A 13,315-nucleotide genomic window follows, 5' to 3' on the forward strand; every position below is an offset into this window, starting at 1 on the left:
AGGGAAGTGGGGGGCGCTATGGGGGACTTTTGGGATAGCATTGGAGATGTAATTGAGGAAAATATGTAATAAAAAATATTAAAAATTAAAAAAAAAAGATTTTCCTTGGTCATGGTGTCTCTTCACAGCAATGGAATCCCTAACTAGCAAAGTACTTCTAGAACTTACAGTCTGAGAATTTGTGGGTACCTGTTATAAAACACCAAGACCAGGGCCAAAGATCTTGCAGTTCTCTTACTTGAGTTTCTGTCTCTGAATAAGCAAGAGATAAGAATCATTTTTCCTTCCTCTTTTTAGCTCATTTTGTCCCTGTCTAATTGGACATCAGTTTCTTCAGTAGTTCCCCCACAAACCCTTCCGGGATACTCCATCACTCTCTTGTCCTGAGCATCTTTTTCTGTACTGTAAGGATAAGAAAAAGCCTTCTGAAGCTCAAAGAACACAGATGTTTTACCAGCTATATGAGTATCGGCATGACACCGGGAACATGGGCACCCCTAGTCACACTCAAGTCTCAGTTTATGAAACTTTACCCAAAACATAATGAATTCACCATTTCTTGATTTTCCTCCTCAGTCAGTGAGATGTTTTTGCCTTAGTTGACCCCATAGTCAATCATGAAAATGGAATTCCTATTTAATTTACTATTCCCAAATTACATCTAAATGCAGTGATCAATAACACCCTTCAGAAAGGAAATATTATTTCAGATATTTTCTCTTCTCCAGTCCTCATATGCAAATCTCAATTTCTTTTCGAGATATCATGGTTTGTCAAAGCAATAGTATCTATAATATTAAATCTAACCCCAAAAATAGAGTCAAATGGTGCTAGTGCATAGCCAGTTTACTACCTCAAGTCATGCATGCATACTTAAGTTATACCAATAAAACATGAGATCATTTGGGCAAGCTATTTGAATCTGACTATAATAACAATCTTTTTTGGTAGTAAGTCTAGATAAGGGTCATGCTATATGTATTTCTCCAAGATGTGATGGTATCTATGCCCTTGCATCGCCAAAGGCCACATTAATGCAGATGACCAATATTCAACTTTGAATCTCCCAATCTGTGAAGAAAATCAGCCTCCTTCCTCATAACAGACATCTGATTGACATACATTTTGTCTACTCTGACTCCTACTCTTGCTTAGAGCATCCCAACCAAAATCCAAGCTTTTTCTGCAGTCTCTGTACCTTTCTTTAAGATAATCCTTGTTCATCCTATTCAAGTGTCTCTAGTGAATTCCACAGCTCAACTTACTTTCTCTAGGCACGCAAGAAGTCTCAATTATTTCTCACATCTCCTGTGCTTCTGTATCTTACTCATCCTCCCTTTCAAATTTAGCAATCCACACAGCAGATGTTGACTGTTTCTGTAATCTAAATAAACTGCATCTGTCTCATCGGCCTGTGCTTTAAACATCAAGGAAGAAGGAGAAAGGGCACATAGGGTAATAAGACAAAAATTCCATTATGCATGGAGATAGTATGCCTGAAAGTATACAGATTTATCCAACCTCCAGCAGTAGCAGGAGACAATGCATAATCTATGTGGACAAAGTTGTTTCCCAGAGGGAGGGATGAGTAAGAGACTTCACTCTGCATGCCTCATTTATCTCCTCAAAGGCAATGATCTGAGTAAGTTACTTCCCCGGGAAAGGAATACTTGAGGAACACCTAGTTTAGCAACAGTGAAGCTCCCTCAACAAGGAAAGCATCAGGAAAAGGAAATGATTTTGCTAGTGTTAGATTATTTACTGTGCTATCTACGGTACCTGACAATGGACAAATGTATGTGGAAATAGACATTACGAGGTCCTCCAGTACAGACACAAGCCCAATGGTATTTTTTTTTCAATTTTTTATTGATTATTTTATTTACATTTCAAATGTTATCCCCTTTCCCACTTTCCCCCAAAGAACCCCCATCCACTCCCTCCCCCTACTTCTATAAGGGTGCTCCCCCACTCCCCCACTCCCACCTCACCACTCTAGCATTCCTCTATCCTGGGCATCAAGCCTTTACAGGACCAAGGGCCTCCCCTCCCACTGATGCCAGTTAAGGCCATCCTAGGGTTTCTTAGCAGGGAGCAAGATATCAAAGAAAAGGTTGAAACTATTGATGCAGACAGAACTTTCATGATTGATGATTGGGAATTTAGACTGACTGAGTGGAGGATTTATTTTCTTACCCCGTGGATATCATTTAGACACTAATAAGGGTCTCATACAAACAAGGGATAGGAGTGGAAATGCTGTTGTCTGCATTAAGAGTTTTTATTTGCTTGAGAACTATAGAATTAATGATGAATCATAGGTTTATTTTGTACCTAATTGTGGTGCTTGGGATTAAATCCCAGACCTTCCAATGTTTATCCTCAGAATAGGAATATTTTGTTTGTTTGTTTAAGGACTTTATAGGTGTGGTAAATTCTTCATGAATACAGCTGACAGTGAGTCTGATTTCACCTTTGATAAAATCATCATAAAGATACAAATAGGCAGCATAGAAGACATCTGCTCTTTGCCCATGCTGTTATTTTAAACCTCTTGTAATAAAATGAACTAAATTAGCCTTTTAGCCATCTTAAGTGTGTGAGCCAGGAACATTTATAATAAGTACCACTGACCATTTCCAGATCCCAGTTTTTTTCCCCAGCAATCTGGAACATTGTGCTAAGCAGAGACACATTATTATTCTTAGATTTGGCACAAAGATATATTTGATATTGTGGTGCTTGTCAAAACCAGCATCATCTAAGACCATCCCATCAAAATCTGAGCTGGACCTGTGCTGCCAACCATAGGATTCTTTGTTCTAGCATCTTCCAGAATTCCTCCTGTCCAGCATTTGGCAGGATGCTTGCAAAGGTTGCTTTAAATTTCAGTTATTGGAGAAGTAATTCAAAAGACATGGCCAATTGTCTTAGGACAAAAAGTGCTCTTTAAATAAATATTCTGTTATGAATACTTAGAAAAGTAGGAACGGCTTGATCATTTACTCTCTACCTTGTAATCTAAGAATTTAAATACATTTAAATAGAGATGATGACAGAAAGAAATATGACTTCAGAAAGAAACTTTCAACAACTTCAAAGCAGACATGTTTATTACAGCGGAATATTTTACCCACTGCTTCTTGTGCCTCCCTGGGAGCATGGTGCTGTTAAATCCAGATGTGCTCATTTGCACCTGATGCATGAATGTTGAGATCTTTTCTAGATTTAGCATCAGCAGAGCAAGCATTCCTGTCTGAGCTCCCATGTGTTCCATTACTTCACTTCTGTCTTTATTGTTTATAATCTTTTCCCTCACCCTTTCCATCTGACAGTAGGCTGCATGGTACTATGAAGAAAGAAAAAAAGGTATGTTAAAAATCTATCCTAGAACAAAGGAAAGTGGCTTTCTCAGCCTTTCCAATAAATTAGTAAGAGTTGAATGCAAATCTGTAGTGCTAATTTTATATCAATTCAATAGATTCATCTTAAGTGTTTGATCAAATAGGGATAGTCACTTCTTTTAGCATATGGACTTCATGAGTTTTTACACATGCAAATTTTATGCATCATGTACATTTGTAACCACCACCCAGAGGTTAGACACAATATTTCTGGCATCCCCATCACTCCTCATATAAACGCCCCATATTCATAGTTTTCTCAACTCTTCCCCCTTTAGAGATCACTAACTTGCTATCTCTTCTCATACTTAGTCTTTTCATAAGCGCAGGAGATTTACACAAAGAATTCAATATTTTAAAGTTATACAAATTATTTCATCATGGTCACAAACTTTCACCAAAGGATCTATAATACAGCTGACTCAATATAAATAGATAGTGCTTATGTGGGTCAGATACAAAACGTAGTTTCTGTGCTTTCTGTGTGAACACTAAATAGACAAAGAGACAGATATAATTATAGACCTTGAGTTGGAAATGGGTTTTCAGTGTCAGCGACAGGAAATTCTGAATACTCCATTGGAAAAGAGGTCTTGGGTTTTCAAGTACGTGTGTAGCCTATTTGTCATACCCTGCATGAGGGCTAAACTGCAAGCATTTCCTTACTAAAGTTACAAGTTTGAATGGTCCAGCTAGGAAATAAGCTGTAAGTGAGTATATCTCAACTATATCATGAATAAACAGACTACCTCTAGTTGCTAAGTAAAACTAAATTATTTCCTTTGTTTCAGTACAGTGCCTCAATAATAATAAACTGCCTTGTTTCCCTTGTGAAGTAATGTATTCAGATCATTCAAGACCTGAATATATTGCCACCTGGCCAATCCCTGGAATCATGACACCCATTCTACTATGCCTGTTGGTTAATCTGGGTGGTCATGTCAAATTGACTACATTTGGAATTAGCTAGGAGACTAGAAGACATACCTCTGGTTGTGTCTTTCAGGGACTTTCTAGAATGCTTAACCGAGGAGAAAGTCATACCTTCAATATGAGTGGCACAAACTTGAGCCTAACTTTTGGACTGAATAAAATATTTTATTAGACTGAATAATAAAGAGGTTAAAGATGAGTACATCCGAATATCAGCATTTGTCTCTTTGTTTTCCTGATTTAAGGGTTAGTGTCACCAGCTGCTTCATGACTGATCCCTTCAAGATGTTCTCCACACCATAGGGGGCTATACTCCCACACTGTGAACTGAAACAAACCTTTACTTCTTTGAATTGTTTTAGTCAAGTCTTTTATCAGAGTGACAAGAATGGTGACGAATACACTAAAATTATCAATAAATACCTCCTTTTCTTCTTAATGTAAAATCTTACATACAACCATTTTCTCGGCATGCTCACTGGAATGAAATTGTGGAATGTTTCTTTGACGCACCCTCTCAGTCTTAATTCATGGATAAGACTAAGCTCTATAATTACTGCTTGGTATTTTGTCCATACTGAATGTACATCAGAAAGCATAGCACTGCCAACAGGTTTCTCAGTGTGTAAAGACAGGTTTATTCTTGAAGCAAATCCTACCACACATCCAGTTAGAGCTGGCCTGAATAATCATGAACACATCATGTTTTTGAAAAGCAGTCATAAAATAAACCAAAAATATTTTCCCCTGTAGCTTATGTTACCAATGATTAAAAGTACCTGAGCTGTTGAGCCTTTCCATTATATATGTACCACTCAAAGCACTGTGGCAAATGTGTCTTTCTCTTCTGTTGACAGAAAAGCAGGCTTCGGTAATGTGCTTCTTGACATTGTACTGCATATGTTCCATGACGGTCACTTGAATGGCATTCTGCAGATGACTTTCATGGCATAATATTTGTAGGTCATACTTGGCTATTATAATCTTCTTTGTTTCAGTGTGTGTTAAATTGCCTTTTACTTCATAAAAGGACAATTAAAATGATGCCTTAGGGGTATCAATTTTACATGAAAGTAGTGTTTTAGATTAGTTAAAAGAAAAACTCATTTGGATTACTGTAGAGGTAGCATGGCTCTCTTTGTAAATAACATGACAGATCCAGTAAATTTGATGCTACCAGATAAGAAGATTTAACAGCAAACATACCAGACTGATTCTTTAAATATTTGCTTATAGACTTTCAGTTTCTCTTATTTTTCATGCTATATGCAATATTCGAAAACTCATTTATATTAATACATAAAAATGGTTTTTGTGTATATAGTGGAATTCTCTTCAATATGTGTCTCAGTGATAGCTCAGAGCTCTCGTTTTCTTTAAAAATACTGTTTCACTACCTTAATACACTCCAAATATATTGATTGATTTGTATGAATCAATGAATAGGAAACGTATCATTAGTAAAAACAGAATAATGAATGAAAATGATAATGGATTAATTACAAGGAAATGTAACTGGTTGACATACAGAAAGTATCACAGATTCAGTGCTAAGTATACCAGTTAGTCACTATTCTGTTAAAATTATTCTAATACTTGGTAAAACAACTCACTCACTTTATTTCACAGTTTTGTGTGTTAGGAATCAAGAGGGGCTGGAGAGCTCTTCAGTTGCCTATGTTGTTAATGAGATCCTTCCGTATTCAGCTGGCACAGAGCCTGGTCTGGAAGCTCCAAGACAACTTCATTGTCCTGTGGAGTCTTAATAGGGACTGTCGGGAAGCTGGGCTCAGCTATGATGTCTATCAAGGTGTTTATCAGTGGCATGTCCAAAACGACAATTGTCAAGGACTTGAGATTGTTATACTCAGGCTGTATCAGGCCTTATAGTGTATTCTTAATCATAGAAGGCAGAGACAAGACTGATGATCTCTTTGCCTAGAAAGAGAATGTGTAGGGAATTGGAGTATGCCTTAATTCCTGACTCTAGATAGACTGATGAAGTCTATCTTTCATTGAGAAGAATAAAAATTTCTATTCTCATGTTTAATCTATCATAAACTTAATTTTTTGGCTCATCCCTAACAATCCAGGGTCAAACAATAATTATTGTAAGTAGTATTTGTGAACATTGCACATATGTCTGTAATGCCCATAGTATAAAACATAGCACAGAAATACACAGAACATAAATACAAACTTATATTCGCATAGTACTATATATTTGTTGTCTGTGCTACTGCCTGGGTTAACTGTAACAATTAATTTAGCCTTTTATTCTGCAAAGTCCTTTATAATAATTATGCATAATTCATCAGAGCTTCAAATTATCTAAAGAAATGTAATTAAGTCCTTAATCCTAAAAAGGTAGTTACTTCTGTCTTTTCCTTTCTTCACTTTAAACTTTGCTCTGAGTGAATTATACGCCAGCACTAAATCACACTCAAGTATAAATGAAGGATTACACTGTTATAAGGCAACTTTTGGGGATAAATGTGTTTCAAGCGGTGGTGAATTTTTATAAATTAATTCTTATTTTATCATGTAGCTAATATCAGACATAAAAGTGTGGAAGTGAAGCATGAGAGGAAGGAGGGGATTCATGTCTGGTAAACCACATACATTGAAGAGAAAGTCAACATTGACATATAGGAGTTATGCCAGTGGGCAACAAGACTAAACCCGTCTCTCAACATGTAAGTGTTCAGTACTGGGCGAGTGGATCTTCAGGGATGGGAAGGCCTTTGTTGCACCACATACACCTCCTTGCTAAACTGTACCCTCAAGACAAGACTGGAAGTGTCTGCAGACAGACAAGGAGTGTCTGAGGTCTCTTGTTCATGTGGGGCAGTACTCTATGTTGACCTGATGATACCTACAGAATGCTTCAGTTACCCACATTCTTGTACTTGCTGTGTGCCCATCAGAAGGTTTCAAAATGTAAAAATGAAGCAATGTCCTCCCGGAACTCTCAGGAACTCACAGAAGACGGTAAAAGGCATAAGAAGCTTGGAGTTTCCACCAATCTGCTCATAAGAACAGTACCCAGGAGCTCTGGGGTCATCCAACTCAAATATGGCCCACGTGCCCAGCCAAAATGCAGACTGCCATTTTCTAGACTAAAAGAAGCTTTCACTATGTGCATATTATCTTGCTTAGGACCAACTTATGGATTCTTTTAAACTATTTTATTTCAACCATTTGCTATATTTGTTACACAGCATATACAAGCATACTGAAGCAAGTGAATACTTTGATGATGATGGTGATGGTGATGATGATGATGATGTCCCTATGCTGTAAAAGTTGGTAAATTATGGAATAACAAAAGAAAACTAAGCTGGGCAGTGGTGGCGAACGCCTTTAATCCTAGCACTTGGGAGACAGAGGCAGGTGGATTTCTGAGTTTGAGACCAGCCTGGTGTACAGAGTGAGTTCCAGAGTTCCAGGAGAGCTAGGGCTACACAGAGAAACCCTGTCTCGAAAAACCAAAAAGAAAAAGAAAAAGAAAAAGAAAAAGAAAAAGAAAAAGAAAAAGAAAAAGAAAAAGAAAAAGAAAAAGAAAAAGAAAAAGGAAAAGGAAAAGAAAAGGAAAAGGAAAAAGAGAAAAAGAAAAAGGAAAAGGAAAAGAAAAAGGAAAAGGAAAAGAAAAAGAAAAAGAAAAAGAAAAAGAAAAAGAAAAAGAAGAAGAAGAAAAAGAAAAAGAAGAGGAAGAAGAAAAAGAAAAAGAAGAAGAAGAAAAAGAAAAAGAAAAAGAAAAAGAAAAAGAAAGAGAAAAAGAAAGAGAAAACTAACTAACTCCATTTGTCAGAGAGTACTGCAGGCAGTGAAAGTGCCAAAATTATATCTACAATTTAATAGATCAGCACGAGAAAAGAGACATCTAAGAAAGCATACTAATGTCTTCAAGTCCAGCACAAAGAGATAAAGTTACAATTACTCTGGAACAACTGACTGCAATCCAAATTGAGCGAAGTACAAACTCAGTCCTGATTCTCATAGAGTGGAGATTGGTACATTTTTACCAGTGAAGATTATAGAGGAAATGTATTGTTTCCTTAGGTTTCTAGTGAATAGAAAAGTCAAGCAAAAGGAAAGTCTTTATATAGGCAGAGATTATAATGAGCAATAGCTGTCTAACCTTCTCAAAGTGTTAAAATAAGCCAGAGTGCCTTTAAAGGGCCTGAGAAAAAATGAAAACCATGAATTAGTAATTATTTTTAAAGAAAGTGTTTCAATAATTGAACACAATTTTAAAGATTTGTTTTCTCTTATTAAAAAATAGAATGTTCACATCCAGATAACTATTCAACTATGAAATCTGGGCAACTGAATAAGCAACCCACTGGAGGAAAATATGACCTTGGTACCCTGAATTCATATTCTACCATTGAAGAAATGACAATCTTTGTTGTTCCTTTCTGTTGTCTTTTTCCACATTTCTCTAGGGAACATCTCCACCCACACCCTACAGAACCTACAGGAAGTAAAGAAACCAAATAAAGTCACAATATCATTTCAAAAACTGGGGATTGGTTAAACCAACATTGAAGCATTCTGTATTTGTCTCATGACAAATTTGCAAGTCAAACATCATTTCTCACCTTCAAACACAATGCTTTTTCTGAGGCTGAAGAATCCACTTGGGATTCAGACCTCCATCTGGCTCCTCCAGTTCTGTCATTGTCATAGGTAATGAAGAATTAGCAACCATTTTTTTCAGAGGATGGTTTTGTTCACTGATATGTAAAATAGAATAGAACTAGATCACTTTTATGCCCAACTATGAGAGAATTTGCAGGTTAAAACAGAGAGATTAAAACCATTGTTTCAGGAAAAAGAAAGCCAGAGGAGCTCCCTCTGCAGTGGGGAGTATCATTGCTACCCATTTCTTGACTCTGATAATGAGGGATTTTTTTTTCTTGAGATTGAGTCACACAAATAAAAGAAGGATGTTTGCTTTCTCATCCATAATTCTAAAATATGTCCACAATACATGCAGCCTGCCATAGGTATTGATGGCACCCTGTTTGAATCCTTCCTTTGCTTGCTTTTAAAATGAAAGGCAGGTTTTATTACAAGAAATATAAAAGGGATCTCATCTTTAAACATGATGAAAAAAAAATAAGAGCGGAACTCAGTCCCTTCACATGGACCAGTCAAGCCCTCATAACTTCCTTTCTAAGCAATGTTTGTGCAGGCCGACTACATCCCAGGGTTTGCAGCAGAGATCTGAGCAGACAAGCCTTTGAATTGAAATGAGCACCTGCGGCCTTAGAGGTGAAGTGCTCACGGAGGTTCAGTGACCCTGGAAACTAATTCTTCAGCAGCAGACCCTTCAAAGGGAAGCCTGTGATTAAGATGATAGAATGCCAATTGGTGGCTTGATTATAGTGGGAGGATGGCAGAAAATCTACTTCTAGAAATAGGGAACATTTCTTTGATGCTAATTGACTGTGTCTTTGCTCTTATGGTCTACAACTGTATTTTCTTTGTACGACAACATTCACTGAAAATCACCTTCCTCCCTCATCCTTAAGTGAGAGAGTAGAAAGTTTGGGGTTTTTTTTCAATAGCTTTCTTCCAATTTATGAAGCAAGCCATCAGTACAAAAATACAATAATAATAACTTTTGTCTGCTTCTCGACTTCCTTCAAAGTTACCTGTGACCTTAGCTTATTGATTCTTAGTGTTATTTATATATTTAAGAAGGCATAAAGTGCCAGACCTCAAACTACTTACTTTTACATGCGCATAGGGTGATTAGAAGCTTACCTGTGTACAAATCTGAGTATCGGATCCTAATTCAGTTATATTTATTTTTTGGTTTACTTACTTACAATATGTAGCAAAGCCAATGAGACAAAGTATGCTTATTTCAAGCCCTCTGTGCAGTTTAATCTACCTATGTCCTAAAATAATGATAATGTGTGTGTGGGTGTCATGGTTAATGCTGCTGTCTGTGAGTTCTTCAAGATCACTACATCTTTTAGTCACAGTATTTCCTACAGAGTAATAGCCACAAAGCTTCAATATTGTTTCAGTACATAGAAATATTTCATCTTTCTTTCAGTTAGCCAAATAGCTCCATAATACTGGGTTTCTATTAAGCTATCAAAAATGTCTCTCTCATTTTAGATATTTTACTGAGGAATGTTTTCCCTAAAGTAACATATTATTTGTGTTTCTCACTCAAATCACTGATCCTTGTGTATATTACCGAATTTTTAAAGACAAATGTGGTTTGGGATTAAAATGGATTCTAATGGCAGATTTTTACTGATAGCATTATTTCTTGAAGGAGATTCATTCTTGGAGAACATTTACAGTGGGGTAGGCATTAAGTAGTGTAGAGTGCAGAAATATTGTCAACTTGATACTGGTGGTACATGAAAATTCTGTTCCCCTTGTCTTCATCAGCCATTCATTCCTTCAGAGAGGGCTTTAAGGGGTTTAAGCTTTTTTTTTTTTTTTTTTAACAACCAAACAAATCAAGTTCCTTGAGCTAATGCTATGCTTGATAAACTTCATTATAAAATAACAACAGTCATAATTACCGGAACAGTGACCTTAGTTTCCATGACAGAATGAAGACCTGTGTGTCCCTGGTTTTTACCCAATAATCATCAATCTTTCTAAACAATAATAGTAGACACAGAAGCAAAATTATAATCAGAGAATCCATGTGAACCTCCAAAGTGTGATGAACGAAAATGAAAAGCTGTTAGGAATAGCAAATGATTTACCAGAGCAAGGCATTTCAAATTAGGAGATTAATAAGTGATTTTTTTCAAGAGTCCCTCCCCCAGATACATGAGAAACTAGAGATCTTGGGAACACTGAAGGGAAAAGTAAAAATAGAAATGTATACTTAGTTATCTGGTTTAGAAGACCCTGAGAAATAGTCAAAAAGCCAAGATTCCCAGTACCATTTGGAACAGAGAGGGAACTACCATGCAAGGACCTTCATAGGAAATCTTAGTCTTTAAGTGTAACGTCAGAGTGTATTGGGAGTGGGACATTGCAAGGTAAAGAAGATTTGGCCGGAATAGCCCAGCACTTTTTCTATCTCCCTATGTCCTGTGGTAAGATCTTCATTTCTCATTCCCAACCAGCTGCAGGAGAGCCACGATCTGCTTTGTACCCTACCGGATCACACCCTAAGCCCATGCAGGAGATCAGTGAAATGTCTCTGGGGAAATTAAGTCTTTCTGTATTATGAGGTGAATGTAAGCCAATGTGTCATTTTATGCTAAAGAACTACAATAAGGCTCAGCCCCTCACAAAGCTAGGATACAGCAGCCAAGAAAATAGCAAAGTCAGTTAAAGAAATATCCAAAGCCCTTAGATATCCCTAAGGCTTCCTCATAATTGTTGTAACAGAATTCTTGAATGACTGCTAAGATTCCCAGTTATCTTAAGTTTCTGCTTATGGAATTCCCCGTAATGGAATTCATACAATGTATATGATTCCTTACCTTTAATTTAGGAAGGATTTGGTGGATTAATAAATCATTGCTACTTATATTTGTTTACTTTGTATATCAAAGGTACTGAAACCATTGTGCTTGTAATTGATGATATTATATAACTCCTTTATTATAAATAGGAGTTATATAATACCTTTATACAACAGCTTTATAGACTCACCTACTGACTTTGAAAAAAATAGTTAACATGTTATGAAAGGACCATGTTCCCAAAAAACTCACTTAAAAAAAAAAAAAAACTAAAAGAGGAACCTCAGCCTATAAAAAAAAATAAGCTCTTCCAAAAGCTGAATGAAGTTTTAAAAGAATTCAGAATGTCAAATGAGAACCCAGCCAGGGTCGTGGCCAGAGTCTGGATCAATGGTACAGTATTTGCCTCACATGTACAAGGTCCTGAATTTGATTCCATCCATGAAAACAATAAAGACAAACAGAAAAAAAAAAGAATAAATTACAGCCAGAAGACCCTTGATTTCAGTCTTATAAGATCCCAAGAGACGTAATTATGCAACATCCAAACTTCTATCTACAAATACATGAATTTTATACTTCTGTGATTTTTGAAGCAAGTTCTCTCTTGTTCAGCGTATTTTATCTTAGCTGAAGTAAGTTACAAATCTGAACAAGAGATGAGGGAGAAAATATAATATAACTCACTGGAGTCAGTTTAAAACTGGCAGATGAACAGCAAATTACAAAGGATGCCAAGCACAGTACACCTAATAATGCAGCAAAGCTCCTTAGGATGAACAAAATATTATCTACAAAATCCCCATTTGTAGCTTGAATACTACCTCACCTTGATTTTTAACCCCAACTGGCATAGGCTTTGTTGGCCTTTGCAACTGGAGGGCATCCTATTTGAGGTGAGGGAGTAGAAAACATACTGATTTGTTCTAGCCAGGTCTTCCCTAGCTCAAGAAGTTATATCCCCCAACATGGATATAACTCTGAACTTATGCTAAAGAAAAGAAAGAGGAGAACCAGACTAGGTCTGTGGAGAGCTGTTCTGCAATAACTGAGTCAAGTTATTATCCACAGAAAACTAATTATTTACCTAAAGCAGGATGCCAGGAGCAATTGAACTCTTTGCAGGGAACTGTATTTGAAGACATCAAAGTCAGTAGAAATGGAGTCTAATAGATTGTATTGTGTGGGACCAGTCATTGGAAAACATCACACTCAAACTGAGTGTGAGTTTCAGGGACTTTTTAGATTTCGAAGTTGTTTACTTCCCAGTATTAATATGTTTTCTGCCAGTATGGAATATTTCAACACATATGAAACTAATACATAGCAATCACTATCCCGAGCTTTTGTCCCCGCCGGCAAGAACACACTCAGGACAACCGGAATCTTCTGCGGCAAAGCTTTATTGCTTACATCTCAGGAAGATCCCGACCCCAGAAAATGGAGTCCCTTATATAGTGCTCAGTCATGACGTTTCAGCACCTGATGTGGCGTGACAGCTCTTGATTCGTTGCTCGC

This window comes from Mus caroli, chromosome 8, assembly GCF_900094665.2.
Source record: "Mus caroli chromosome 8, CAROLI_EIJ_v1.1, whole genome shotgun sequence".
Lineage (NCBI taxonomy): Eukaryota > Metazoa > Chordata > Mammalia > Rodentia > Muridae > Mus > Mus caroli.